We start from the raw sequence: 24,205 nt of genomic DNA, 5'->3' as shown, positions 1-24,205 counted from the left end.
AATGCAAATCCCAAGGGTTTTTTTTTTTCCTTTTGTTTTATTTTGCTTTTGGAATCCTTTGAACTTAAAATTCGGATCAAAAGAATAAATGAATTCTCTAAACCTGTGGGAAGATGGCCTCAGCCTCCTGCCACAGTTATTTGCAGGGTCTCGGGGATTAAACTTCTCCTGCTTTGATGATGGATCTGACCTCGCAGAGCTCCTCATTATGCATACCTTGCTCTCATTACGATGCTCGTGAAATGAAGGGGAGGTTAAGAAAGTGGTTTTGTTTTGTTTTGGTTTGGTTTTTTGCAGGAAGCTTGGAGTCTCTCCAGGTATTTAAAGAGATTGGATTTGTGAGCTAAAACTCATCTATTTTTCCAACTCCAGCAACACCCACGTACTCTCACATCTTTATATTTCAAAATGTGATAGTAGCCAAATCATTTGCTTCTGCATTTTCCCTCTTCAGCGAAACCCAGGTCCGCTTGCCCCCCTCATTTCAAGTGCTCCATAGGGGCTCATCTGTGTGAACTCCTATAGGTGTTTGGCAACCAGAGGTATGAGATAGAGGCCTGGAATCATCTGACATCACTGCCTAGATAAGGATTATGTGACACAAATGATACTATTCCACCCTTTTGTGGAATCTGAACATTTTAGATTCCAAATAAACCTTCCCAGTTACTCAGTCTGACACCCTGGATATGTGGATGAGAAAAAATTGGCCCAAGGAGATTCAAAAGCTCGTCTGACATCTGGACCTGGAAAGTGTGTCACTTGCCTCTTGTTTCTCCCCACCTAAGTCAGGAGTCTGCCAACTGGGTGACAAGGAGCAGGACAAGGGCTTGCTTCTTACAGCTGCTGAGAGAAGTAGTAAGAAGACTCTGAAAGCCGAGTTATAATCCAGAAATAAGAACACCCAGGGGGCATGAGGATGCTTTCCGTGTTCCCCTAACAGACTCTATAAGAAAGAGACAATGAAATATATATGATCTCATGACAAATTTGTGTATTTTTGCTCATATAACCAAAGACATAAGAGGTAAGTCATGTGATGTAGAACTCAAAGAATCAGAAAGCATTAAGGAAATAGGCATTGTGTGTCCGTAGTCAAGAAATGTGATGTTTACATACATAACCAAAACAGTGATCTAAGTATTATTCCTTATTTAATTCCTATTACATAATGGTTGAAAATTAAAGACTGGGATAAGAGAATCACTTAACAAAATGTAAAAATTTTGCACAAAAAAACACATTTTCAGTAACATGTAATTTATTTTGATTTATTTTTAATGAATGATTTTTATCTCAAAGTAACCCATTTACATAGTTAGAAAATAGCAAATAATAAAAGCTTAAGTTGAAAAGCAAATCTCACATTGCCTCTTCCTCTTCCCTACTTCCTCACACATGAGGCAACTACCTTTTTCAGTTGTTTTTATTAATAATTATTATATCACCAACTAATAGTCTTAATCAATATTTCTTGGTTTATCACTTAACTAACAACTTTTGAAATTGGTTGTATTTTGTGTTTTTATTGTCATCAGGTAAACAATTAGATATTTGATTAAAGAAAATTGAATGGGTTTCCTGTCTATAGGGCTTTGATGACTTTGAAGGCCATGGAAATTCACTGAAGAAATAAAAGTTAGCTGATAAGCACTGATATATCTAGGTGGTAGGTAATGGGTCATGTTATTTATTTGTTTGTTCATGTATTTACTTACTTAGCTGTATGATTTCATGTTTTTTTCCAAGTTTCTTATATAGAGTATGTTACTGCTAAAATTAAGAAAACCTATATATTTTCTCTTTTCTGCTGTTCATTAAGAGAGGGATCTCACTATGTTTCTGGACTCAAACTCCTGGGCTCAAATGATCCTCCTGCCTCAGCCTGCCAAGCATCTGGGACTACAGGCACATGCTACCCCACTTGACTTAGAAAAACATATCTTAAAATTTAGAAAGACATATGGTTAGAAATGGTGAAATAAAGACACATATACCACCAAGTGAAAACACCACAATGAGAGAAAAAGAGTTCCATCTTCATTAAAGTTAGAAAATATCCACAATCCATATGTTAAATGTATACAGTTTATGGAAGACACAAGGATAAAACATGATAACATGTACCTTTATGTTCTCGCATGACAGAAAACCTTTAACATTATGTAGCAAGGACTTGAAGAGTCCAAAGTACAATTCCCTTATTTAGGAGAGCAAGGTCAAGGGTTTGAGGAGCTATTGACCCAGCACTGAATTCTCACCTCTGTAAGGTTTAGGCAAGAGGAACAAATGAGGAAATCTGCAGGCATCTATCTGCTCAAGGGGCCAGATTCTAGGGTGGTCTGGGTAGGTTTTCTGCCTTGCAGCTGCCTCTTACGATCAGCTGAAGGAAAATAAACACATAAAATACTGAAGGGAGAGAAAGAGTGAGAAAGAGAAAGAAAAGAAAGAGAGAGAGACTTGTGACATACAGGACTGAACAATTTGGCACAGAGATTCCTGACTTCTCAAGGGGCTGCTAGTCTCACTCTGAGAGCACAGAGCACATACACCCTGGGGCAGAGTTGGTGAGGTGCTTAGAAACAACAAGCCTGGATGAACCTGCCTTTCTGCTGGTTCACTTCCCCAGCCTGTATCATATCTGCTCCAACAGCTAGCCCCAAAATGAGCACCACAAATATAATTTATAATCCATTAGGGTTCAGTATGGACAACAAGTAAAAAGAATGAAAATAATAATAACAAACAGAAGGCATATAAAGACTGCTCTTCAAGGTCATACCAGGAAGCAGGGGAACATTTAAAAGATTTTTATGACATTCTATAAATTATAGAAAGTATGACCTCATTGAAATCAGAATATAAATGAAAGATAAACCAATCAAAAAAAGAAATATAAGGTGTAGTAAGGAAATGAATATGAAGCTGGCAGATATCCGTAAATAAATGGAAGGTATAATAAAAAATCATGGAAATGAAAACAATTTGTAGTCAGTATGAAGTAGAATTGAACCCGCTGAAAACAGCCAAGGGACATTTGAAACAGGCTTTGGACAACTAAAATGAGAAACATGAAATTGGAAAAAGAATTCATAAGTTTAAGAAGGATAATATATGTAGAACATGTGATCCAGTATATACATAATAGGTGTTTTTGAAGTAAAAGGAAACAGAACAATAAAAGAAAAAAATGCCTGAAGATACGATAAAAGAAACATTTTCTGAACTAAATAAATCAATCTGAATACATTTTTTCTTTCATCAATAATGAAACAGCTGACAGGGAAAGGGATAAAGTGATGCCCCTGATTATACAGGGTTTTAAAGATGCAGCCGAGGAAGCAGGAATATCTGTAACTTGTGGCCAAACAGTGCTAACCTCCTGGATTGTTTTGGGAGGAGTCACTACAACTACAGGCCAATCAATTTATCATGCCAGACAATACAGTGCCAGGGGATGTGCTGGAGTCCACAAAACCCCTGGGGGCAGAAGTGGAGTGGCTGTGCACCACTGCCACTTGTGTCAAATAGCAGTGGCTGGATATTCCTGAAAAATGAAATAAAATTAAACTAGTGGTCACCCACGAAGATGTAGAGTTGACATACCAAGAAGCAATAATGAACATGGTGAAGTTCAACAGGAAAGCTTCATCATGCACACGTTCAGTGCCCATGCAGCCACGGACATCATGGGCATTAGGATTTGGGGTCATACACAGAACCTGACCAAGCAGCAGAGGAATGGTTTTTTTGCAATTCACAACGGCCCCTGTGCTGGCCAAGATGACTGTGATGAGCAAGGCCTGTGGAAACATGTTCAGCCTCATGCAGGGAACATGTCCAGAGACAGCAGGAGGCATTCTGATCTGTTTACCACATGAGCAAGCAGCTTGGTTCTGTGCAGAGATAAACTCCCCCAAATGTGGTGGAGGCCACCAAGCATGGATTATTGGGATTGTAGAGAAGGGCAGCCATGCAGCTGGAATCATAGACCAACCCTGGATCATTGAGGTTGCCCGAGTAGCCACTCAAAATGTGAATCCCACACCTGAGGCCACTTCTTAATCTAGACAGAAATAGCTTTTTGGTTTTGTTTTAAAATAGATCTATTTCCTTTATCATCGCTTCAATTAAAGACTATAAACAATAAAAATCTCATTGTGTCTACACATCTGGTGACCCTAAGTCAATTTGTGAGTGGATACATTAACAAAATAAAATCCGTTGTCTTCTTTTCCTGTTACATTAACTGAAATTGCCCCTAATCTTGAGTCAGCTTCTGAGTTGAGAATTATATTGTTACCTGACACTGTTGATTTATTTTGAATCTCTAGACACTTATCTCTTACACATAGGTGCTCTCTTTTTAAAAGTGCTTTCACATAGGACAGACATTACCAATAGCAATGTCAAATAGCAGTTGATGTCTTTTCATTTTATGTTTATTTATCAGGTAAGTCTTATGGTTTTTTAAGTGTCTTGAATGGTTTTCTGCAAAGACAGCATTGGTGAGTGGCACACGACGGTATCCCAGTCATAAGAGGGTTACATGATTACTTCTAGTCTTTGAATTGAAAAGCCTTGTCTTGTCATTCAAGAGCATCTTAGACACAGGACATTCTCCACTACTGCATTCGGTTCAACACAGCAAGTACTTCACTGCATGAAAAACACTTTGAAAAAATGAAATTGTATTTCTTTTTCTGTAGCCTTCCTTGTATTTACAGTAATACCATTAATGGTTTTCTTTATCAATAGAAAAAAAGGATACTTTTTGCAATATAATGTCATTAGACATTTCATAATGCAACAAAGAATTCCCTTCAAAAAGGATGTTCGTGTATAATACTCATTTACAATTCAATGTATAATTAACTATGCAAATAATTTTAAACATAATTAATAATAAAGACCGTTCTATGGACGGTAGTGTTTAATACATTTTATATTTTTATAGTGATTTCAGGCTTTTGTTTTCTTAAATGCAGCCGCTGTATTTAGTCTAATTCTTAGCATTGTTTAGTCCTTTGCACTAGTACTTTTGTTATGCACATTTTCTGTGATCCATGTTAAAAATCTGCATTGCCAAAATTGCAGCTAAAATGTAAGCTTATTATTCAAATAAATATACACTTCCTTAAATTGCTCTGGTATAATCAGATGCCCTTTTAGTATTATTTTAGAAACATTGGAAGGGTTTTGCCTGAAGTACTATTTGCTGGGAGAAACTAGATTTTAGTTTTTTAAAACTCTTAAATCTTTCATGGGACCTATATTTTCTTGAATTTTATAGTTCTAGAATAAATAAGCAATCTAAAAAGATTATCTGTGTTACTTAAAAACAGGCTTTCTTATATCCTAACCTACTGAACAATGAGGAGGAATTCCTGTCATTAAGCATAAGGGCACTGGATTCTCAGGTGTCTGTCTTCATAAGAGAAAAAGCAGAGCATCCTGCAAGTTTCAGACACTTCCTGCTCACAGGCAGGAAAGCCACATGTGTAAACTGACCAACTTCTTGCCAAAGGAAACCACCCCTGGGAAAACGAAGAGGCGTTCACTTGGCCACACCATGCTCCAGGAACCAGTGGGCAGCCTTTATACATGTGTGACCTGACCACCAGCCATAGTATGGTGTGCAGTACTGAACAGCCTGCTATGTGACTGAAACTAATTGGACATTTGATAGGAATTGATAGAGATGTTGGTCCTCAAAAGCTTCAAATCAGTTATCTGTAAAATAAAATGTGTTGGAAACCTCTGAAAGAAAAGAATTTTTTCTTCTACCATATTTTGGAACATTATTCTTTCATTTTAAGTATACAAATGTATAAAAATGTCCAGGAAAATGCCATAAAATAATTAACAGGGAGATATACACATTTGAAGATGTTACCAAACTTCAAGGATCAATGAAAGATTCCTAAGGAGGGGACATCTGGGAAAAGAAAAAGTTCTGTTCAAAAATCAATTCTTCTAGAAGAAATGGAATAATATATACACAGTATACACATGCGTATTTAACTAAAGACATATAAAATAGTCTTGAGTGATAACATACAAAGCTGATAGCATTAGTTACTTCTTTTTAAACATACAAAGCTGATAACATTAGTTACTTTTTTAAAAAATGTACTGGAATTTGGAAGATACTCAAATACATTGATCTTCTTTAAAATTTTAATTCTTAAAATAGAATATGAAACAATATTAATAACCACCACCACAACAAGAATAACAATGATGAAGCAACTTCTACCAAGTTATCAGGACAAGACAGTGTGATCCAAGTTGCTTTTTAAGTAGAAAGGAGCAAACACCATATTCAAATATGCAAGGCCTAAACCACCTCATGAAATAATTTTGATAAGCAAGAAATGACTGGAGAAGCCATGACTTTTTAAAAAATTGGTAGTAAGCAACCAATCTATTATAACATTGTTAGACAATTGTGAAAAATGGTTATAGAACAGAATTTCATGCTGTAAACCATGAAGAGATACTGGGGAGAAGTCAACATTTTTTTTATACTGAATTGGACTCAAGGAGGAATATGGTGGGTAAATTCTTATGTATGTAACATTAATAAATGTGAATGATGTCTAAGAATTTAAATTATGCCAAAAAAAAGAAACGGGTTTTTAATGGCTTTCTCAGATTAGAGTCTCCCAGGAAAGTTGAAGGATCTTTCAGAGAGATTCCAACATTAAACAAACCACAGAATAAATTAGTAGAAAGCTAGTATCAGCTCATAGATGGCATGGCAGATTATATTATTCTTAAAAAGCATTTATTATTCCCCATCCCCTAACTGCATATACTAGCCCATTTCATTAATGTAGGATTTGACCATGTGACTTTGTTTACTCCATGTAACATTAACAGACTTGACACAGTCAGGGTCTTCCAATGGGATTACAAGGTTGATGCATTCTCTCTTGGCTCTGCCATTATTATTAGAAGAAGAACAGGAAGCTGATCATCCCTCATCTTTAGTCCCAAAAGTAAAAATAAAATGAGTGTTAAGAGACAGAGAAGACAAGCCACACAGACTGGGAGAAAATATTTGCAAAACACATGCCTGATAAAGGACTTATATCTACACTGTATTAAAAACTCAAAATTTAATTAAAAAAAAATTTAAGTGAGCAAAAGATCTGAAGACACATCTCAGCAAAGACCCACAAGTGACAAATCACCAAATAAAAAGATTCTCAATATATTTCATCAATAGGGAACTGAAAATTAAAACAACAATGAGATATCTCTAAACACCTATTAGCATAGCTTAAAAAATTGGCAATACCAAATGTTTGCAAGAATGCAGAGCAATGGGAATGGTCCTCTTCATTGCTGGTGATAATGCAAAAGGCTACAGCCACTTTGGAAGACAATTTAGTAGTTTCTTACATAGATAACATAGTCTTACCATGCAATCCACCAATTGCTTCTAGTTGTTGATACTAATGAGTTGAAAATGCATATCTACACAAAAATATGCACACAAAGGTTTATAGTACTTTTATTCATAATCACCCCAAACTGAAAACAGCTAATATGCCCTTCAATAGGTGAGTGGATAAACAAACTGTGGTACCTCATACAATGGAATGCTACTCTTTGGTAAAAAAGAAACATACTATCAAACTACAAAGGACATAGAGGAATCCTAAATGCATAATGCTAAGTGAAAGAAGCCAGTACGAAAAGGCTATATAGTTTAGAGTTCCAATTATATGACATCCTGGAAAGGACAAAACTATAGAGACTGTAAAACATTCATTGCTTGCTAGGGGTTTAGAGAAAGAGGAGGAGAGAAGTACAGGGAATTTTCAGGATGGTAAAACTATTTTGTATAATACTGTAATAAGGCACGTGACATTACACATTTATCAAAATTCATAGAATTTTACAACACAAAGAATGAACCTTCATGTATAACAAATTTATTAAATTATTTAGGAGGTTGGGGGATCCCAGGAAAGAATGCAGAATGTGACAGAGGAATTTAACTGTGTTACAAATGTATGAAACAGCCTCACTGAAGACGGTTAGGGAGAAAATGTGATGAAGTAAGTAGCTTTGGAAATGAGTGGAATTTGTAAGATTAAAGGTGAAAGTAACTGCACCTAGACACTGTACTCTGGCTAATAAAATTGTTTCCCGTGTGGTATGGATTAACAATTCTGACACTGCTGTATGTGTACACTAATAATGAACAATTACGTAAATGGATGGTGGATGCTGGTTTTCATTGTTAAACGGAAGATTCCAAACAAGAAAGGAAAACTTATCTAGAGTGATCCATGTGGTAATGAATTAGAGTTAGAGACATACCAATTAATGATTTATTAATTGTACCTAATTGTAACAACTTATGTTTAACTTTTAATATAGATGCACTTCATTTTATATATAGAAATGTTTATAGATAATTGGACAAATATGGATTAGTATACGTAAATATTTCTTTGCTCTGTCAGCCAAGCAAGCCCATAAGAAGTGACACTGTAGGAGCACTGAGCACACACTTCAGTCAGATCCTGTTTTCTAATACTATTTTTCAATAAAGAAACAAGGCTGCTTAGACAAATGACTGATTCTAGGGTGGGGGCACAAAATATACAAAATGAGCCTGGAGCATCTTGCAGCCCATTAAGAAATGCTTGAGAAAAATGCACACACACACACACACACACACACACACACAGATATGTCAAAGGGACACAAGAGACAAAAGGAAATAGTCAAAATTGGAACAATATAAACAATGAAATAAATAGTCTTGAATTGTAACCCCAGATATTTTAAAAATCAAAGAGCCTATACTCATATAAATAAATGATTGAATAAATTAACAAGTCGGAGAGAAGAGAAAAATCTGCCATGCAGAAGAATTCCAAATAAGTCATGCAGATACTCTATCCTAAAGGAGGAAGTGCGTAACTCCCCACTCAAGTGCAGGCTGCACATACTGTACCATGTGGAATCTAGGAAAAGCCTACAGTATGGAAAGCTGGAGTCAGCAAATTTATAGTAAAGAAACCTGACAAGCACTGCTTCAGCAGACGATTAAGGTAAACAATTATACAATCAACAATCATAAGTCATGTTGATAGTATGTACCCTTGATATCATTTGATGAAAACTGCACTTTATTTCTGTGATCCTGTGTATCAAAATCCATAATCTCCATCTAATAATGACAAAAACATTGGGAAGATTTTAATATAAGGGCATCCTCCAAAATATTAATACCTGACCAGTACTCCTCAAGACTGTCAAGGTCATTGAAAACAAGGGAAGCCTAAGAAACTGTCACAGCCTGTAGGAGACTGAAAAGACATAACAACTAAATGTACTATGATATCTCAGATGGGATCCTGGGACAGAAAATAGATAATACATAAAACCTAAAGAAATCGAGAAAAATTATGGATATCAATTAATAGCAACATATCAATATTGATTCAATATCTGTACCAAATGTACTGTACTAATATAATACTAGGGGAAATTGTGCAGGAGGAGAGTGGTTTATGTTAAGTCTTGGTATTATTTCTGTCAATCTAAAACTATGAAGTCTATCAATTTTTAAAAAAAATATAACAACACGGGATAGGCCTGAGTCCAAATCTAAATAAGAAACCTAGCCTAGCCAGATCCATAAGCAGGAGATGAAGTTGTCCAACCAGCCTAAATCAGCTGACTCACAGAACTAGAAAGGGAATTCTGGAAATTCCTGAAACTTTTGACATAAAGAACATGCAATTTCAACTTTGCTAAATACCACAAAATTGCTCTCCAAAATGATTCTACTATTTAAACACTCACCAAATGCATGAGTTTTTATTCACTCCCACTTTTGCTTGCAATTGTCAGCACAAACATTTTAATTTTGGCTACTCTAACAGGGGAGATATTTTATTTCTTTGAATCTGTATGTCACAGATTCCTAGTAAAGGTGGTCATCTGTTATCAATAAATACTTCAGTAAGTATCTCAACAGATAGAACTTTTTAAAAAATGACTTCAGTAGAGGTATTATGAAATTAACAATAAAGTTAGTTTGTTTGAATCAGGATCCAAACAAGGTTCACACATTACATTTAGATTATGTGTATCACAAGTCTCTCTTAAAATATTATAATTCTTCCTCTTTGTGTGCTATTTGTTCTTTTTCTTTAAACAACTAAATCCTTTGTCTTGTGGAATATCTAGGTTTGACTGATCAAAGCATTGTGATGTCATGTAACATGACCCTCCATCCTCATATTTTTTGTAAACTGGGAGTTAGATCTAGAGGCCTGACTAGATATGTTGTTTTTTAAACACTGTTTAGTGTCTCTGTATGCTTTCTATTGCCTTACATCAAAAGAAAAATAATGTCCCGTTTGTTCCTCTTTTAGTAATGGAAAGATTAATTAGTGAATTCAGGTCATGTCAGCCTGATCCATCTATTATAAAATTTAACATCTAATGTTTCTTATCTAACAGTTTTAGCAACTATTAATGACCATTATCTAGACATATTAAGTTTTGCAAATGTGATTTTCTCTATCATTTCTTCTCATTTATTAGCTGTGATTCTTTTCAAAAGATAACTTTCCTCTACCAATTATTTTGCTACTCCGACATGTAATCCATGAAAGAAAAATGACTAATCTCTCACATTTGAAATACAAACTATCAGAACCTGGGAGATATTGCAACCACTTTTTCATCCAGTGGACAAGAAGAGCTGACTCAGGAGGTCTAGCACGGGGCTATCTTCAGCAATCAGTGCCTTTCCCAATGCAGCTGTTTGAGCACTGAATGCTTGCAGCCAACCCTTCTTGTATTCACCCTCTGAGTTATCTTCTTGAGGGTCTTTGTCAGGGCTTTATCTGCAGAACACCTAGACACTATCTCTGACAAACAGGCTGGGTAGAAACCATTGTAGCAGGAAGAGTGACATTGCTGTCTCCTTAATTATTATTGATCAGCTTTAATTATCTTCAAGGAAGCTTTATACTATAAGGGACTAGAAGCAACATGTGGCTACACTTGGCCCGTTTTCACTTGGCATGATTTTTTCTCTACATTTTTTGGTATATATATTAGAACTGATAAAATACACATATAATAAAATTTAAAACTCAAGCCAAAGCTTATATTAGTAGCTTCTTTCCTCTTAAGATATTTATTGCACAATATCAAGATCAACCCTAGTGAAGAAATATTTTAGCCTGAAAACACATGGATTTTGTTCAGTGCCATTAACAGGAAATATATCTTATACATCAGTCCCTTGCTATCTATGACTACTATGCCAAGTGCTTTAAAATATATGTTACTTTTGACTTCACAAAAACTCTGTAAGTGTGCTTTATAAGTGAATAAAATGCTCACAATCATCCAGATCATTAAGTAGTAAAACTGATATTGTAACCTAGGTCAAAATTGTTCCAAGGCCTGTATCTTAATCCATTTGCGTCGCAATAAAGAATATACCTGAGGCTGGGTAATTTATAAATAAAATAAGTTTGGCTCATGGTTCTGCAGACTGTACAAGAAGCACGGCACCAGCATCTGCTTCTGCTGAGACCTCAACCTCCTTCCACTCATAGCAAAAGGCAAAGGGAAGTAGGCATCACGTGGTGAAAAAGAAAGGAAGAGAAAGGGAGGTGCCAGGATATTTTTAACAATCAGTTCTCATGGGTGGAGAGAAGGAAACTCTTGAGGGAATTAACAGAGTTAGAACTCATTACTGGGAATACAGTACCAAACTACTCATGAGGGATCCACCCTCATGACCCAGACATCTTTCATTAGACCCCACCTCCAACACTGGGAATCAAATTTCAGCATGAGATTTAGAGGGGACAAATATCAAAACTTTACCAGTCTGCATACTTTTCTGTGTACTATACCACCAAAAACAATCACTAAACCTCTTTCATGCCCAAGGCACTGTAAAGAAACAGAGTAACAGGGTGGTCTCTGCCCTCTACAACCTAGGTACTTGCTACTCAGGCTGTAGTCTGAGATCTAGCAGCAGGGACTTCATCTGGAGCTTGTTAACTGTGAAGAATCTAAGGTTTTGCCCCAAATCTACAGAATCAGAATCTGCATTTTAACAAGACCCCTAAGTATCTCATATGTGCATAAGAAACATGTTTGAGATGCACTGATGAAGAATTCTTCATCTAGTTGTGGAAATAATACAGACATTTAAAAGAGAAAACTAGCCACACAGAGTGGCCAGAAAGGAGAACACATTGAGTTCTACAAGAAGTCAGCAACAGGGGACAGATTGGAGTTAGAAGTTGTATAGCACAGATCCAGGAAGATTGCTTGGAGGAGGTGGAGCTCAAATTGAGTCATGCAAAATGTTTTGACTGATAAAGTGGAAGATGGTTTTGAGAAGAAAGACTAACAATGAAGCATGGAGGTGAAGACATGTTTGAGACATATAGAATGTTTGAGAAGCAGTCTTGACTCTGCCCAGAACGGCAACTCATCAGACTCTCTAGAAAAGCACAAAGCCTGTGGTTTCATCTCTGTTCTCCTGGATTGTGCCCAGAATCTAGAACTTTGTTGCTATTCAATAAATATTTGTAGAATAAAAGGCACTTCTCAAAAGTTACACTTCCTCATTGAATTATTTCATATATACATAACCTCCCTAATTGTTGTTGATAGTTCCTAAGTATGTTGGGGATGGTGTTATCTTGAGGCAGATTCAGCCGTTGCCTTCCAACACCTTGGTTGGTGTGTCTAAAACACAGTGTTGCACTTCAAAATAATGAACATGCAAAATTTTTTAAAGCGATGCATAGAGATCAGGAACATACATAAGCATCTTATTTCCTGGATAGACGTACTATGGCCAGTATTTAGAAATATTTCCTTAGAATACAGTAATAAAATAAAATTACTTAATGAAAGATATATCAACATTGTAGATCTTTAAATTACTCCACTAAGTTGGTTTTCAAAAAAGATATTCTCCTCAGCAATACCCTGGTCTGGAAGATCTGCTTAAAAAGAAGAAGGTACAGAGAAGTGGGTTAACTGGTCAATAGCAAATAATTGCTACTATGTCAAGCTGTTATCATTTTCCAGAAAATGTAATAGTCATATTACATATTTTGTCTCTAATCCTCACCACAGCCTTTAAGAGATATATTTTTACTGCCATTTTAAAGATAAGGAAACTTTTCTTTAAGGCTGACGGTGGCTTAATAGCTGTCCCCAAAGTTACATAGCTATGAAATGTTAGAACCAGAATTTGAAACCAGGGCACTAAGTCTGCAAGTTCTGTATGCTTCCATTATAGCTAACTTCTTGTTCTGCATAACAATTACCCCAAAATCCAATGCTTAACACAGCCACTATTTTATTATATGACACAATTTTGCAAGTCGTGAATTTGGGCAGGTATGGCTAGGCAATTCTCCTCCACGTGGTATTAGCTGGGCAGTTTACATGGAACTGGAGTATCCACTTCCAAGATAGCTGACTCAGGATCACAAGTTAGTGCTGGCTGTTGGCTGCAAGCTCAGCTGAGGCTGTCCTCAGTTGAGGGCCTTAGTTCTTTTTACCTGAGACTCTTCACTGGAATAATTGAGTTTTCTCACAGCATGGAAACTGAGTTCCACAAGTAAATATCCAAGAGACAGGAAGAAGCAGCTTATAGTCTCCTAAAGCCTAAGCCATAAAACTGGAGTAGAATCATGTCTGCATATTCATTCGGTCAGAACACTCACAGAGCCACCCAAATTTAAAGAGACGAGTTATAGACATAGACCCCGCCAACACACACACACAGAGAGAGACACACACACGCACATCAATTAGCAGCCATCTTTAATGTAGCACGTTTCCTAAAATACAGTTGTATTAGTCCATTCTCACGCTGCTATGAAGAAATACCCGAGGCTGGGTAATTTATAAAGTAAAGAGGTTTAATTGACTCACAGTCTGCGTGGCTGAGGAGGCCTCAGGAAACTTACAATCTCAGGGATGTGCACCTCTTCACAGGGCAGCAGGAGAGAAAATGAGCGCTGAGTGAAGGCGGAAGCCCCGTATAAAACCAACGGCTCTTATGAGAACTCACTCACTATCACAGCATGGGGGGAAGCCACGCCCGTGATTCAATTATCTCCACCTGGTCCTGCCCTTGACACGTGGGGATTATTATAAGTCAAGGTGAGATTTGGGTGGGGACACAGAGCCAAACTATACCAACAGTGCTGAAAATACATACAGCCAAGTAACATATTATATATTAAATTATTCTGTAATAGTTAACAGACCCTAACACCTCAAAGAAGAATGTTGTTTTCCATCATAAGATTTTCTATACTTTTCTATTTTCTGCAACTACTTATATGAGTTACTTTGAAAAAAATTAAAACATTTTCTTAAGATTTTACTACAAAGTTTCTGTTTATTTCAGAAACTAGAATGCTAATCATGGAAGGGATGCTATGACCTTTTAGTTTTCTCGCCTTTGCTGTATGAACTTGCTTGTTCAGTTGCCACCAGGAAGCTGCAATTTGAGGAGTGGCAACACTGGATTCAAGATACGGTTTCCAGGCTGATAGGCGTTAGATAAATACCACTTCTTCAACAAAGCACTGCAAAGCAGTGTGCTTCAAGAGATGACTACTGAAGAGAACCTCAGTTTTCCTAATTGCAGAGTAAAACTGGCCTGACTTCATCAGTGTCTTTAATCTGGTTAGAATGTAAGTGAGGTTTTCATTTCGCAAATCCATGCAGTCCTCACGCCAAGCCAACACAGGTGTATCTGGCTCACTGGCAATCTAAGCACAGCTGAAGCATTTCCACTCCATCAACAATTTCCTTTCCTCTCACATCAGTGTTGCAACCCCACATTTACATTTGGCTGAGCACATTGGTTTCAGGAGTTATCCAAATCGCCACACAATCCATTTTCCCACTTTAAGCAAATATGGAAAGCCAACACAACTCTCATATATCTACTTAACACCTACTTTCTCGAATTTCCTGATCTAAATAGGAATTTGTTGCTACAAGCATCTCCCTTGGAAACTCTCCAGGAAAATTCAGGCTCTTCTTCCTACTCATAATTAAGCCTCAAGGTCCTGTCAGTGCAGCCAGGTCAGAAGAACAGCCACAGTGAATCGATGAAAAGATGTAAAGAGGGCCTTCATTAACAGGGCAATAGAAATTTCCTCTGTGAACCTATCTCCATATGAATGGCCAACAATACAGGATGAGTATATGAAGGGGTGTGCCTGACCTAGCAAGTTACACTCTAGCTCCCAATCCATGATTTAAGGGCTATCTGTTTTTCCCCCACATTCTCACAGATGAAGGAGTATTGTGAATTACGTGCTCATTTGAAAATACAGTCCTAGAGGGACTCCCACATAATGGATGTGGTGGAGTGAGCTACATGTTCGCTGTTGCCAGGCAGTTGCCAGAAGCCAAAATGTGAGTTTGAATTAGGATTTCTGGCGATGGTATTAAGAACACCTTGGCAAGTTGACAAGCCAGAGATTAGATTCAGTTCCCCAAGTTGCGAGAAATCCTATTTGTTCTAGATGCTAACCACTTCTCACTTAACCTACAACCACTTTTTCCTGGAAAACCAAATAGAAAAAAATATATATATATTCTTTAATTTCTCTGTTGTTTCAATATTATGGCAAAACTTGGGCAAAAGGTTAATCAAGTTATCTCCCCATTATGAACTTATGAAAGCTTATGCTGTATAAAATCTTCCCAACAGCAACATGTAATGTAGGGTGTCCTAGTGATGTTTTTTTGAACCACTTCATATTTTCTGAGAGATGGCTTCTGTGGGAGGAATAACTGCTTTATGATGTAATATAGAGAAGAATAAAGAATTAATTCAGGCTTTGGGCTTTGCTTTATTTAGCTGCAAAATTAAAGCACTGGAATTCTCATCACTTAACAGGAATTCGTGTAACATTTTACCTGAATATACATCCAGACAGAGAGGTTCTTCACTAAGATTGAATGCTCATAATGTAACAATATATTACTTTATATAATGTATATAATAATAATATAGTTCTTTTCATAATTGAAATATTGATAATTAATAGAAAATAAAAGAAAAGATAACTACATATTTGTAATTGCATGTACCTGATTAAAAAGTAGCATGGCCCAAACTCGCATACCCTCTGACCTAATAATTTTTCTTTTCAATATATATCTTTTACTAAGCCCGCATTTTCTAGAAAACAAAGGCTGAGACCATATTTACACAGAAAGTTTTATGAGGAGTATAATCGCAAGGAAGCTAGAGTAAGGAAAAAAGAAAATGAGGGAAAGGGAAAAATAAAATACAAAATGTTATATAATTAATTTGGTTGTGGTCTCATTAGAAACCATATCTGGTTGCTCACCTACACAGCCCATCTCCTGAAGGGGCATTGGAAACACTGTGTCTCATAACAACTTATCAGGTGGAGGGAGAGTAATTTATCAGCCAGCTCCCTCATATCCCCTGTTTGGCATTGATCAAGCTCCCCTCTGGGGCCAATAAGAATGTAGTCAGTGCCAGGCTATCTTCTTTCACGCCCAGCAGAAAACTATGACCAAGTACATTTGACAAAGTACATAAACTAGATCTTGCACAATTGTGAGAAAATACTTGCACATATGTTTAAAAGATATTTATTGTAGCATTGTTTTTATAAAGAATATTTAAAAGGGGATGAAAGATCATTAATAGAAAAATGGTTAAATATATTATCGTCCTCACTTATCATGGTTGGATTAAAGATAATGTAGAACTAGATCTACTTAACCAAAAATATATCCAGAGCTTATTACATTTTTTAAAAAAGTCACAGAATTATGCATATATCACAATTCACTTTCACACAAAAAAGAAAAACTCCATATGAGACATATATATGTATATCATATATACATAAATCTCCCGCATATAAAAAATGGTTAGTAAGACAAATCAAAATAGTGGCTACAACTAAAAAGGAGAGGGTGAGGGTGGAATTCTCTGATGCGGGATTTCACATTTTTATTCTAGTCATTTGTAATTTAAAATGTTTTAAGTTAAACAATCTAGAGGAAAAAAGAAGGAAGAGAGGGAGGAGAGGAGAATAGAGGTAGAAAAGAGCACAGAATTGGGATCCAGATTTAGCTCCTGACTTAATCCTTTCAGGCTGCAATCACAGAATATACACAAAAGACTGTGTGGCTTATAAACAAAAATGTATTTCTCACAGTTCTGGAGGCTGGGAAGTCCAAGATTAAGGTGCCGCCAGATTCAGTGTCCAGTGAGGGACTACTTCCTGGTTCATAAATGATGTCTGTCTTTTTGCTGTGTCACCACATCTCAGAAGGAACAAGAGAGGTTTCTGGGGTCTCTTTTACAGGGACACCAATTCCATTCATGAATGCTCCACCCTCATGACCTATTCACCTCCCATAAAGCCCCTCATCTTAACAGCATCACTTTGGAGCTTTAAGATTTCAACAATGAATTGAGTGGGGAGAGGCACAAACATTCAGTTCCATAGCAGCTACATCTGAATTCTGGCAGGATGGACAACTATCCTAACCAAGCAACGTGTTTCCCCTTGAGACTTGATTTCTGAGTTCCAATCCTAAAAGTACTACAGTGATTTACAAGATCTTTTGCTTTAGAATAGTTCAAATGCTATGCTTTAATAGGTAATTATATGCGTGTTAGAGGCAAATCCATGAATAAGATAAAACATTTGAATGACATTTGTTGAAAATTACAAACCTAAAGAATGACCCCAACAAATTATCATGGAAAGAAAGTCCTGTGAGAGAATATGAGTGAAACAGAGAAGAGGAATGCCAGACAAATCAACTCATCTCAGCCAAATGTGATCTCAGATCATGAGGGCAAAAAAGGACAATGTTAAGCAAAAGAGCAGAATGAGCGAATGGTTGCCGAGGGGGTTGAAAAGTTTGTTGACGCAACCTTCGTAAAATATGCCTTACAAACGTGTCCTAAGTAAAAGCAATGAAAAACTTTCAGCTATCCCCAGTCTAATAAGCAGTGCAGGGAAATAAGAGCTCCCTTGAAGAGTGAGGGACTGGCCTCATTTTTCCCAGTGCCTTTTAACTAGACAAATAAAGGAAATAAATCTCTGCAATTGGTAAATAAGAGATCTCATTCTGAAGGAGCTCCAACTAAATGTGATCATTTAAGTCAATAGAGTTAGCAGCGCCAACCTCTTCCAAGTGTTGTCTCGTGTGTCTTCTAAGTCATTAATTTTTCCAAAGCTCACTGAATGTTAAAGCAGAGATAGACCTTAAAGACTATCTCATCAACTTCTCATTTTTAAAGTGAAAACACAGCACAGTGTGTCACCTCCTCTGTACTATTGTGAATTATTTCTTTTAGGAAAATAAGAGAACATTTTTCGACTAAAGGTAAGTAATCATACTCTTCCATTTCACATATAGGTTAAGGGGGCCTACAAACATTAAATAATTTGTCCAAGCTCTAATAGCAAGAGTTTGCACAAAGAGATTTGAGAAATTATTTTTTTTCCAAAAATAAATAGCTTTTGACCTTGTTTTTAAAATGTTACATGCTCTTTTCCACACTAAAATGAAGGAAAAAATTACAGACAAATCACCTTAAATCTTATTGCCTGGAAATAGCCAAGTTGAAATGTTGCTGAAAATGCATCCTAAATAATTTCTATTGTCTCTCACTCTGTAACACCCATTTTTTTCCCAGTGGAAGAGGTAGGTGTCAAGCAAAACTAAATTTTAATTTTCTGTTTTCCAAACATACTATTGGGAGAGGTGGTGTCAAGCAAAATTAAATTTTAATTTGCTGTTTTCCAAACATACTGCTGGTACTCTGAGTTTTAATATTGCTGAGATATATGAAGAAAAACACTACAAATGGAGTACACAGACCTTCTGGAGGAGAAGTTCCAAAGCCCAGCCATTTTCATTAATATTAAAAGATACAGAAATGTATTGGGTAGATCCAGTTTGATCAAAAAGACCTCTCTGTAAAGAAATCCCCATAGAGATAGAGAAAGACAAGATGGGTGGGCATTTCCATGCACTATGCCCTAAGATTAGTACACGCTGGAATCCATCAAACCTGTCTTGCCCCCTGGGAAAGCAGCTGGGGTTAGGGTCGGGGGCACAGAAGTGGTACAATCTGTAAAGCTGAAGCATTGAGAGAGCAGACCCAGTTTGAGAGGTGTACAGAGTTGGGTCACAATAATATTTCTCCCTCATTCATCAGAGGACCACTTGTGCTTTCTGGAAAGAATCTGCTCTAGGGCCAGGAGTGACTACCAGAAACAGAGGCTCAGACTTGGTCATGCCATTCAGACTTGATGAGAATTATGCTGTTCTTCAGCTGTGGACTTGGACATGTCAAACAGGCAGAGTGAAGTTGCAACCTCCAAGTCTTTGGCTGGGTAACTGATGATGCTATTCAAAGGAAGCAGGTTTAAGTGGTATTTGTGGTGATCTCCAGCATCAAGGGAATGTGGCTAATATCTGGCTCCAGCTATGAGCCAAAAGTAGTCTGAACTGACCCTATGGACAGCACCTTGATAACTTGCTGAGACCATCATGGACTATCATGAGAGGAAGCCCTAGAAAGAGAAAAGAGGCAACTTGGTGACTTGGGCCTTTTAATTTGAAATTTTAAAAAGGTGATATGATATTTTATATTGAATAGCAAGCCCATGTAATGGGTCATATTGAGTACATAAATGTAAATGTGCATACTTTTAAATAAATGGTATCATGTTATACTTGACATCGGGTAGTCAACTTTTTCATTCAATAACATTGTGGCTGTCTTTCTATTACAATTAAGGTAGACTGACACCCCAATTAACAGCTGCATACTATTCTATAAGAAATATAAGTCATGCTCATTTCCATATTAGGAACCGTATTAGGATGCTGAACTTGAATCTTTTCACTTTCTTTGCCAATATAACAAGCAAAACTACAATGATCATTAACATTTATCTCTTGGCACACAAGCTCATTCCTTCCTTAAAATAATTTCCTAGAAGTTGAATTTCTATTTTTGGTGCCTTTTACCAAACAGCCTTTGAGAAATATTGTACAACAGTGCATGAGAGTGTCCATTTTCCTGTTTTTTGTTTTGTGTTTTTGTGTGTTTTTTTTTTTTTTGAGACAAAGTCTCACTCTGTCACCCAGGCTGGAGTGCAGTGACGTGATCTCAGCTCACTGCAATCTCCACCTCCCAGGTTCAAGCGAGTCTCCTGCCTCAGCCTCCTGAGTAGCTGGGACTACAGACACTTGCCACCATGACTGGCTAATGTATTTTTAGTAGAGATGGGGTTTCACCGTGTTAGCCAGGATGGTCTCAATCTCCTGATCCCGTGATCCACCCACCTCGGCCTCCCAAAGTGCTGGGATTATAGATGTGAGCCACCACACCCGGCCCATTTCCCTGTATTTTATTTACGTGTTGTGTTAGCAAGATTGTTGTGTGCAAATCAAATAAATGAGGGGAAAAAAATGCTGTTGTTTTTGTAGAATATCTGGAATGTTATATATATTTTCATGTTTATTGGCCATTTTTATTGATCCTATTGTGAATTATCTGTTTATATCCTTTGCACATTTTTTCTATATGGGAATATTAATCTTTTATTCAATGCTTTGTAGGAGTTTTAAAATATATATTTTAGAGATATTAATCCTGATCTACAGTACAAATATGTTCCTCACTTTCTCATTCTTCAAACTTTGCCTAATGACATATTTTCCATATAAAAGTTTATCATTTTAAGTGGTCAATCAATTATTTTTTTCTTCTGTGGTTTCTAGCTGGGATGTTAGACCTTAAAAAACCTTCAGCTCTCAAATCACCAAAACATCCACATTTTCATAGAGTATTTATATGGTATAACTTTAAAATTTGAACTACTGATTCATCTAGAATTATTTTAAGGCCTTGGCTTTTTTTCAGTGTCTAGCCACTTACTCCAACGTTAGTTGTTGAATAACCCATCTTTTCTCCACTGACTTAAATGCTATATTCCCAAATATTCTTGGAACATTTTCTAGAATCTGTGCTTTGTTTCATTTATCTATCAATTTAATATAGTTTGGATGTGTGTCCTTGCCCAAATCTCATGTCGAATTGTAATCCTCAATGCTGGAGGTGAGGCCTGGTGGGAGGTAACTGGATTAGGGGGGCAGTTTTCTCAGGAATTGTTTAGAGCCATCCCCTGGTACTATTCTCATGTTAGTGAGTCAGTTCTCATGAGATATGGTCATTTAAAAGCATGTGGCACCTCCCTCCTGACTCTCTTGCTCTGGCTCTGGCCATGTGATGTGCCTGCTCCTTCACCTTCCACCATGATTGTAAGTTTCCTGAGGCCTCCCCAGAAGCCAAGCAGATGCCAGCATCATGCTTCCTCTACAGCCTGCAGAAATGTGAGTCAATTAAACCTCTTTTCTTTATCAATTATGTAGTCTCAGATATTTCTTTATAGCAATGTGAGAGCAGACTAACATACAGTTTATTACTATTCCAGAACCACATGGTTTGGTTATTAATAATTTAAATATATTTTAATATCAATGAATTCTTTGGAAGTATTCAAGAAGTTTTAACAAGTCCTGTGAGACTCAGGGTGATGAAATGAACCCAGGAAAGTCGAAGACAGTTGACACGCAAGGATGTAAAGAAGACCAAGTGAAACCACAGGGTTAGATAATCATGTCAACAAAGCCATCTAAAGATAAAGAAGTTCTTACTCACTGAGTTTGAGAAGGAGTCTTAAGGACTATGTATGTCAATAAATGAAGTTGGTGCAAAACTTGTTTAATTCATTATGCAATATGATGAGACCCATCAGACAATTCTCATCAAAACCCTTCCAGAACTTTAACACTATCTTTAGATTTTCTATGGGCTTAAAATAAAATCTTATTTCAAGAGTATCATCTTTTTTCCTCAAATGCTTCATCCATACAGATATTTCCTAAAACTTCTTATACAAGATCCATTTATTTCCTTCATTCTTCACAAAGAGTTTGTGCTTCTGTCTTACATTACAGATTTCCTGGAACTTCTGAAAACCCAGACGCTCAGTTTTTAGAAGGAGACTCCAACCCATATGCTCAGTATTGAATGGGAAGAATCAACTGTTGTAAAAAGCTACCAGCTGCTCCAAGCATGGAAGTGTGTATGAGGGACATTTCTAGAAACAAGTGGGTATTATTCAAACCTTGACCAGAGAATAGGAAGGAGGTTCTAAGAAGATAGCTTATGCCTTGAAAAAGTGAAAGGAAAAACAGACAGAAATCTCAGTGCCTAAGTACCTGGGTTATAAATATAAACAAGAAAAACAAGGGGTATCTGTATCCAGCATATATGGCTGCACCTTAGGGAGATGCTGGGAGTGAATCCTTTCCACAATGTTTATCTTATCAGTCGGTCAGTTAATGTGGGATAATAAACCATGAATCTAGTGCGTGATCATGAGGTCCAATGTGAAGCTTTTAAATAAAACACATCGGGGTACCCTGTTCATAGGGTAATGGCTACCAGCGGAAATCTAGGGCACATCTTGAATAATTCTTTGTTCATCATGTCACTAAAAATAAACAAGTGTTATTCATCTTAAATACCACAAAAACTTATCACATCATCCTCTCTTATTTTGCAATTAGCCACTCTAAATTGGATGAAAATTAGTGCTCAGATCCAAACGTCAAAAAAGAGAGTACATTTTAATTATTTGAGATAAGAATAGATTGCACTGTCATCAAACAGCAGAAAAAAACTTCATTTTTCAATCAATAAATAAATGAATAAACAAACACTGAGAACCATTAGAGTGTTAGGTACGGTTCTAAGAACTGGATGCAGAGTTGTGAATAAAACAGGTGAGGTGCTTGCATTGCAGAACTTAACGTATAGTAGAAATGTGACAATAAATCAACAAATAAAGCATCAGGTATTGAAAAGTTTTAGGAGGAAATGTGCCTATGTCTGTGTTGGGGAAGGCCTCCAGAGGAGATGGGGCATGGACCGAGGATGTAGAGAACTAAGGGGGCTTGGGGATCCAATGTCTAGAGCAGGACATTCCAGGTGGGTGGGGCAAGGTGGCTGGATAATGGTTCAAAAGAATGAGGTGGAGAGTGCTAGGGCATGAGGTGGCAGAAATAGCAGGAAGGACCCTATAGGCTAAGAGGTTGGATTTAATTTTTGAAGTAATAGGAAGCCACTGGAAAGTCTGAGCCAGAGAATTACAGGATTCATTTCCATGTTTAATTGACCACTTAAAGTATTATTGAGAAATGTGTTGAGAAATGATTCTAGAAGAGCAATAGCTAAGATCATTTCTTACAGTGACTTAGAAGAAAAATAATAGAATTTTGAACTAGACTGATGGAACTGGAGTCATGGAAAAGTGGATGGACTTGGGAATCTAATTCAATAGGCATGCTAAGAAATTAGATTTCTAGGTTATTAAGACCTGGATTCTGGCACTGATTCTAGGCAAGTTATTTGAGGTGATTCCTCAATCTAGAGCCATATATTGATCATTTTTAATCTATAGATTAAAATTACATAATATTAATTTATATTATTTTGCAAAATTTAATAAATCCTATGGTGAGAATATTTTTGCTCAGCCTTTCCATGTCTAAAAAAATCTTTTTATTTCCAGTATATATTTTTTCTAAAAGCTCAAGAAATCTTTTCAGATAATTAATGTTAAAGATAGTTCTCATTCCATGCATATTTGCCAGTATACATAAATCATCACATTTAAAAAAATAGATAAAATAGCAAATGCCTTCTTTTGAAGTGATGAGTATTTTGCCACATATATAGATGCATTTCACTGAATAAATTATCTGCTATTATCACCGATATAACAATTATAAAAGACATGTAAAATTCATGTCTCTAAAGGGATGTCTCTTGAGAATATCATGTGCATAGGGCAAATCATTTGAGCAGGGAATAAGATCTTTTAAAACATAATGGATATTTTTGAATTTTTAGTTTCATTATAAAACTTCTCTACTTACACAAACAAATACACACAGCATTGAAAATTCTATAAACAATCACTATAAACTAATGGGCCCCATCAGACATAATGTGACATTATAGAGTATGCAAGCCATTTGCAGATTCAGGTTTGATATTTTTATTAAC

At 36.5% G+C, this 24,205-nt stretch overlaps 1 pseudogene; it reads left to right on the top strand.

The window, feature by feature from the left end:
• The first annotated feature begins 3,257 nt into the window (after positions 1-3,257).
• On the top strand, positions 3,258-4,065 carry LOC100993970 (selenide, water dikinase 1-like; annotated as a pseudogene).
• The last annotated feature ends 20,140 nt before the right edge of the window (positions 4,066-24,205 follow it).

This window comes from Pan paniscus, chromosome 13 (assembly GCF_029289425.2).
Source record: "Pan paniscus chromosome 13, NHGRI_mPanPan1-v2.0_pri, whole genome shotgun sequence".
NCBI lineage: Eukaryota > Metazoa > Chordata > Mammalia > Primates > Hominidae > Pan > Pan paniscus.
This window is presented reverse-complemented; position numbering and strand designations above follow the sequence as displayed.